The following is a 7,979-nucleotide window of genomic DNA, read 5'->3' as shown; positions in this document are numbered from 1 at the left end:
GGGGGGGGGAGGATGACTCCCTGTCCAAGCGCCGTCACTTCCAAGTCACAAAGGTTTTCAACCGGAGTTCCTAGCACATAGACGAGACCCATGATCGCGTCTTGAGGGGAGGAAGCATTGGTGCACTACAACAAGCAAATGAGGGGTGGATGTTTCCATTGTACGCACCTTCAGCTTAATTTAGAAAATCCTTTTAGCGGTGGGTGGCAAGACGTTCCATGTCATGAACTTTTATGCTTTCATGTGGCATCTACAATAGCTAGTACAGAAAGTCACTTTGGAGGGTGGGTGCATTGGAACATTGTATTTTCAATAGTGCCAAAATGTTATTCTAAATTTAAAAAATCTGAAAATAAATCAACATGTTTATATGGATGTCTATTACACATGTGCAAATTTTGATGCTGAAATAAGTAACCATGTGAGTTACACAAAAATGATAAAATCTTGATTTTGGAAAGATGAATAGTGGATGCATTATTCACTATTTGGAAATCACAATTTTTTTCATTTTTGTATAGCTCGGATGTTTACTTGTTTCATCACCAAACTTTACACGTGATTAATAGTTTGAACCAATTTTTTATTTAAAAATATTAATTAAGCATTAAAAAATATTAAAAATGTATGACCATGTATTCAAAAAATGTTAATCTTGTATTTGAAAATTGTTAAAAATGTGTATAGAAAAATGTTGACCATGTATTACCGAAATATATAATTTTATTGAAAAAAATTTAGACGTGTATTAAAAAAATGTTGTTGGCATATTTACAAAATATGAAACATAGTATCTAAAAGAACAAAGTAAACCAAAAAACATAAGTAAAACAAACAAAATAAACATGAAAATGAAAAAAACGAAGAATCAAAATGCCAGAAAGAATGAAAAAAAATTAGAAAAAAAACAATCAAAAAAACCTGGCTAGAATAGCCTCAAGTAGGACGCGTCCCGAGCTCAAATGAATGAGCAGAAAGGCACTTTCGGCGTCCCTACGGCTTACCACGAGAGAGACCTGGGCGGAGTGGCTAACATCTCCGCTGATCTGGCTGGACACCAGGGACCGACCCCCTGCTTCTTCTATTTCCTCTTCTATTTTTAGGCTGGCTATAGTGGGGATAACATAATTAATATCATATACTTGGGACTCGCAAACATACTTACGTGGCAGGAAATTAAAGAAGAAAGAGAGGGTCATAGTAACATAGGTAGATACCGTAACATAATAAATGTTATGCTACTATGTGTCATGCATAGCAACAAATAAGACCACCTATGATACTACTTTATGATACTATGCACTATAGATGTAATATCATACACTAATATTATATACATGATACTAGTATATGTTACTCCCCACTATGACCAGCCTTAGTCATTACCCGCGCGGGAGTGGACCTGCCCAATACGATGCAGGAGGAGGGAAAACCCTCAAGAAAAAAAAAGAAAAACCTTCAGCGAGAGTTGCCTCTTGTCTCGCCTAATGCGAGATATAGACGCTGCTTTTTTTTAACTGAAGTGCGCACGTCGTGAGTCTTTTGTACGAGCCCAACAAGTCCAATGGCTTTCTAAGAAAACAAAAACAAAAACAACTCACCTCAAAAAAAAAGTCCAGTGGCTGCACGAGTATTTTATTTCCACTCCATCTTAGTCCGCCCCCGTTCCTAGCCGCCGCCGGTGAACTCGACCGGAACCACCCTGCCATGCGCTCCACACTTCACGCCACTGCTTATCTGCGGCTGGCCTTTGTGGATCCTACCAGTCTACCGCCCACCACGGCGTCCGTTCGCTTTCTGCGACCTTAGAGCATTACTAGTAGAGCCCTCAAACCCTCAAACCCTTAAAAATAACTATTTTTTTTACAGTTTTCATCGAAAAAAAGCCGTAGACTAGAACCCCTTAACCCTCAAACCCTCATTTTTTTTAAAGGTCCAACCCTCAAACCCTCTCCCAATCCTCAAAAGTAAGGGTTGGGGAGCAAAACCTACCCCAACCCTCATTTGGCGGTTATACTCGCGCGGGAGGGAAAAATCCTCCCAACTCCTGCGCCCACGCCCGCGACCGCCGCTGCTAGTCGCCCCCGTCGCCGGCGGCCGCCCCGTCGACCTCCCGCGCGCAACGACAACGTCGTTCATGGGGAATATTCCGTTATAAGGGTTGGATTTGAGAGTTCTAATCTTTACCCCTGTTTTTCAACCCGTAAAAGTGCACAAAAAGATTATTTTTGGACCCTTAAAACGCTAGTGAGGGTTCGAGGGTTTGAGGGTTCTACTAGTAATGCTCTTATGCCAATCCACCCCAAGCGCACACCCCTCGCCTCCCCCTTCCCGTCCAGCAATGGCCACCCCCGCCAGCCGGGGATATTTGGCCTGCGGTTGTCAGCTCGTCTGCGGGCTTAATCGGGTCCGTAAGTGTGCGCGGGATTCTTGTCCATCCCTCTTTTATCTGCTGACATCCGCCAGTTGATTCCTCGAAATCCATATGCAGTAACTTTGTAGAGGCTAGAATACTTTGATTGTGCAAATCCCTATGAAATAATTCATGGTTTCTGAGAGTAATCCAGGGCATACGTAAAATTTGGCTGCCTAAATCGATCCTAAAGCTTGACACACACAAATAACAGTGGTATTTGGTTGAGGGAGAAGGGAACGATACCAATAATGAATGAAATTGGATCTTGCCATGAAGAATGGTAAAATAGGAGAGACCTTATATATATTGTTTGGGGCACCTAGGATTTTCACTCTGTCAGTATCTTGAATGGGAGACTAGTAGGAGTTGAAGTCTTCCCAGTAGTATAGCAGAGCCAAAATAAGCATCATGGCTTGTTATTGTATTTTTACATGAAGGACGCCTTGTTGGTTTCTGGTCTTGGCATTTCATTTTGATCGTCATATTTTACAGAGCTGGAGGAGGAAGAAGAAGAAGGTCAAAACTTTGAAGCACTGTTTTAAATAGCCCGCTATAGCTCCGCTATAGCACGCTATAGCGTTTACAAAAGGTCTTGCGCTAAGAGAGTTTTGTCCAAACAAATGAACAAACATTTTAAATAGCGCAATATAGCTCCGCTATAGCACGCTATAGCATTTGGAAGAGGTCCGGCGCTAAGATGCTTAGCGCGCTATTTAAAACTATGCTTTGAAGCGGCAAAAGCCGAACTACATCTTATAGGATGCGTACACAGCATATATTTGATGTCTCAGTAGCAGTTATTATTATTATTATTATTATTATTATTATTATTATTATTATTATTATTATTATTATTATACTCAGTAATGTTCACTTCCTTTTTCTCAATCGCGTTGTTATTTCCTCGCTGCTTACTTAACACTGCCTCTCTGTTCCCTTCCCAAAAAGCAGGGGAAATAGTTGCATTTTTAAAGGACAGCAGATAGAAGATACTGAAGACAAGTATTGCTTGTGACATGGCACTGTAATGACTGCCTGGAGTATGCTGAGTACCGGATATCCTTTCTCCATGTAAAAGAGTTTTCTTTTTTCTAGTAGAAAGAAGTAAGATATGCATATTCAACTTGTATCTGCCCTTCATTTATACAAATCTACCATCATATACTGACCACTTAAACGCCTGGGAACAAAGTACAGATTTGTCCGATCGAGTTATTAGCGAATATATCATGCAGTCATTTAGATGGAAGGGATTCACTAATATTTGTATTTAGCACAAATAGTAGCCGATACAAATGATATTACCAGTTCATGATGGGCATCCCAATATACAAACCATATTAACTGTTGAAGGTAGAGTGACAGATAGGCTGCAAACGGCAGATCAACAAGCTAAGAGAACATCACCAGCCAGAAACTAACATATCAAAACCATACGAGTGCAATATATAACTACTACAAAGCCATTAATTAAGAGTGCGTGTGTGAAGCCAGTTCAAGGGGCTGCCCTGGATGTTTCAGCAAAATGCCTTGCGGTAAATGCAGCTGTAACAACCCCCTCATTTTGTCTTGCTTTAACATAACCATCCCTTATCCTGTGAATCGTAGCAGCAGCATCTCTGATGCACATTCTCTCTGTCGGTGCATGCTTGCTGCATGATAGCGCAACCTTCATGACAGAGAATATGGCATGTTCCATTGTGTTGTTTGCATCCTGCAAACTATTAGCATTGGCTTCTTCAATGGACAGTAGGACTGGATCAACAATCTGCATTAGCATCCCTGGAAATGCATTCTCGAAATGTTTCTGCAGGGTCAACCCGTCTCTAAACATGTCATGAGTAGGTGCCATGCCTGTAAACAACTCGAGGATGACAGTTCCGAAGCTGTACACATCTCCACAAGAAGAAACTTGACCACCTTCGCCATATTCTACATTGCATAGACAAGAATTAGTAATTTTACATGATAAGTTAATGTTGTGTGGTATGTAATGTTAGAGAAAAGTTGAGCTACCTGGAGCGACGTATCCAATTGTTCCCCTTATTCCAACTGTGCTCTTTGAATTGATCAGTTGGTCAGCTGCTGGTTCGGAAAGAATCTTTGCAAGGCCAAAGTCCCCAACTTGAGCAACTAAATCCTCATTGAGAAGAATGTTGCTTGGCTTCAAGTCACAATGAATTATTGGCGGTTCACAATTGTTGTGTAAATAATCTATCGCATCAGCAATATCAACTGCAATATTTAGTCTCTGCATCAATGTCAAGCCTTGCAGTTGATGCGATACATGTACATCCATGTGTAACCACCTATCTAGGCTCCCATTAGGCATGAACTCGAAAACAATGGCTTTGAAGTCGTTTTGGTTTGAGTCATTGCTTGAACAACAAGTTATGAGACTAATCAAATTACGATGTCGGATCTTACTAAGTGCCTCACACTCAGCTAGAAAGCTTCTGGAAGAGCCAGACTGTTGTAGATCAAAAACCTTTACAGCTACTGTGGTCATCATATTTTTGAGCAGCAAACAACACTTGTACACCGATCCGTACCTTCCTCTGCCAATCAAATTGTCTACTGCAAAGCCACTTGTTCCTTGGACCAATTCAGCATAAGTAACTCTAGGGTAACTGTCCATCAACTGGAATCCTCCTGTGGTTGTAGGCCGAGCTTTTGATTTCTTTCTCATTGTGAAGAAAACAAGCATCGAACTCAAAGCCAGAATTATGCCTGCCATTGTGGTAACTAGGATGATAGTCAAATGGCGTTTGCTCAAGCCATGTCCCACGGATTCCGGCTGGCATGGGGGCAAATCTAACTCTAGTATACCACCACAAAGCCCCAAATTCCCAACAAATGAAAACCCAGATGCATTACTAAAAACTCCTCGTGATGGAACTTTGCCATCTAGATGGTTGAAGGACAGGTCTAACTGGTACATCGATGCCATATTTTCCAAGTTTTCTGGGATATGACCAGACAAGTTGTTGTGTGCAAGGTAAAACTCTTGAAGGCCACTCATTAGAGCTAAATCTTGAGGAATCACACCTGAAAGCGTGTTCTTATTAAGATTTAGCAACATGAGACCTCGCATTTTGCTTATAGATGAGGGGATGCTACTATCGAAGGAGTTATCGTCCAACCTGATTTCTGTTAAGCTTTGGCAATTGCTGAGTGCATTAGGTAGGGGCCCTGATAAGTTGTTCCGGGATAAGTATAAGTATGCAAGCTTTGTTAGGTCGCCTACTTCAGGTGGAAGAGGACCAACAAAGTAATTGCCTGACAGATCTAGGGTGTCTGACAGGGACGATAGGTTAAAAATCTCTTTTGGCAATGGACCTGTGAACTTATTGTTGGAAAATGTTGCTATAGTTACCTCTTGTAGGCTCCTGAGGCTTGCCGGAAGAGTCCCCTCAAACGTGTTGTTATCTGTGTACAGATATAGTAGCTGTGTCAAGTTCCCAAGGGAGGATGGCAAGAACCCTGTCAGTAGGTTATGTTCTAACTCCAGGACTTGTAGTTTATTTAGCCTTCCTATGGTGTCACTTGGCAACTGAGCTAGGGAGCACACCACCTAGCATGTTGAATTGGAGGTTAAATATTCGGAGGCGTGTGCAATTTGTCAACAAAGTCATAAACTCCCAGTCCTGCACACTATTTGCCATGAACTGATTTATTCCAAGACTGAGGTAGTCTGGGCAGAGCATTCCAATTTCTGGAGGCAATCTTCCAGTGAAGTTGTTGTAGACAACATCTAGCTCAGATATCTCAGTTGAATTGACAAGAGAAGCTGGAAGGTTTCCTGTAAAGTGGTTACCGCCAAGGTGTAGGACCTCGAGGTTCGGGAGGCGATTCCCTAAATCTGAGGGAAGTTTGCCGCCTACTTCATTTACCTCCACGCCAAATTCTATTAGAGAAGAAATGTTGAAGAGAGCTGTAGGGATGGTGCCTGAGAGGTGATTTACTCCTAGGCGTATTGAGAAGAGGCTACCGAGTTTGCCAAGGCCCTCAGGGATGGTACCCTCTAGTTGGTTTGCGGTGAAGTAGATTCTTTGCACTGCCGAGAGATTGGTAAGTGATGACGGGATGATTCCAGTCAAGTTGTTTATGGCCAGGCTTATGACCTTGAGACTTGACAAGTCTCCAAGCCAAGCAGGAATTTCTCTAGTCAAACGGTTTGAGCCAATGTTTATTCTTTCAAGGCTGGTGCAATTCTTCAATTCAGCATTTACATCACCATGAAGTGAGTTGTTGGATAAATCAAGATATCGTAGGCGAGACAGGCAACCAATGGATGAAGGTATTTCACCTTGCAGATTGTTCCGCTTGAGGTCTAGAATTCTCAAGAAGGAGAGGTTCCCAATTGGAGGTGCGATCGTGCCACCAAGGCCCTCCGAAGAGAGGTTAAGCACTATGACCCTTTGATTGTGCTTAAGGCTGCAACCGATGCCTGGCCACTGGCAGAAGTCAGTAGTTGTGTTCCATGCAGTTAGGACACCATGCTGGTTTCTTAGGCTTGCCTTGAATGCCAGCAAGGAATCCACATCAGTCCTGTTGCTTAATGCCCTTATTGATGCTGGTTGGAGTACATATGGCAACAGAAGCAACAGAAGGACAGGGAACATTGAAGACGCTGGGAATCAGAGAAATGTAAGCTTTAAGTATTTCATATTCTACACTCAAAACCAATAAACATATCCCAATCAATTTTATTTATTATGGCTATCCTCTAGACCTCTACTGGTATCATTTAATACATGTTCAACTCCATTGTAAATTTTCTCTCTACCTTCTTCCATTATTTTTTCTGAATTCATCTTTTCAGAACCTCAATCCAATTTTGGTGTTTGTGGGTTCTATAAGATCCAAAACAATTGGTGTCCGCAAATACAAGGTTCAACAACACTTCCAAAAAGTGGCAACATTGAATATCGCCTAGAGAAATGTTGAAGCAAGGTATGTATGACGCACCTTTTGATTTGCTGTTTCTGATTTCTGAGGAGAAGCCCGTATTCCTGCCTGTGCTGTTGCCTGGTATGTAGCTCCTTCCTTCGGTAATTATCTTGTATGCACTATAAACGAGAGGAGTCAGCAAGGCCAAGCATTTGTACGCTCCATAATATCTACGGGATAATACCCTTTCTGTGTATAAGTCAGGAAGTGCTTTCCTTGCTTTTGGCATTTTACAATTATTACGGACCAAATAGTCTTTTAGAAAACGATGCCCCGTTTTCTTCTCTAGCTAGTTGTTGTCTCCTTAATGTATCGAGAATAACAGCAAGTATAGACTGGGTAAAAGATCAAATGAAATTAATTCAGAATATTTCTAGAGAAAAAAGAAGTTAAGCTGAAGCGTTCCATCTGATTAGACTGTGTTGTCACGCTAACTTTGAAATGAGGTCATCATTTTTCACTGGTTCTCCTGAAATACAGCCTCTCTCCGCACCGAAGAATTGCCGCAATCTGAATTAGCGAACAGATTAATCTCTTTGTCTTGATCGGGATTTTGGTTTCGTCGGATTGTGCCGTCTAGCTTGTATGCATGCATGCGCACGCGCGAGCC

General features: G+C 41.8%; 1 pseudogene; it reads right to left on the bottom strand.

Annotated features, from left to right (window-relative positions):
- Positions 1-3,660: 3,660 nt before the first annotated feature.
- On the bottom strand, positions 3,661-7,469 carry LOC119318485 (annotated as a pseudogene).
- Between the last annotated feature and the right edge of the window lie 510 nt (positions 7,470-7,979).

This window comes from Triticum dicoccoides, chromosome 6A, assembly GCF_002162155.2.
Source record: "Triticum dicoccoides isolate Atlit2015 ecotype Zavitan chromosome 6A, WEW_v2.0, whole genome shotgun sequence".
In the NCBI taxonomy this organism is placed as follows: Eukaryota; Viridiplantae; Streptophyta; class Magnoliopsida; order Poales; family Poaceae; genus Triticum; species Triticum dicoccoides.
Note: the sequence above shows the minus strand (reverse complement) of the source record. Positions and strands in the feature narration are given on the sequence as shown.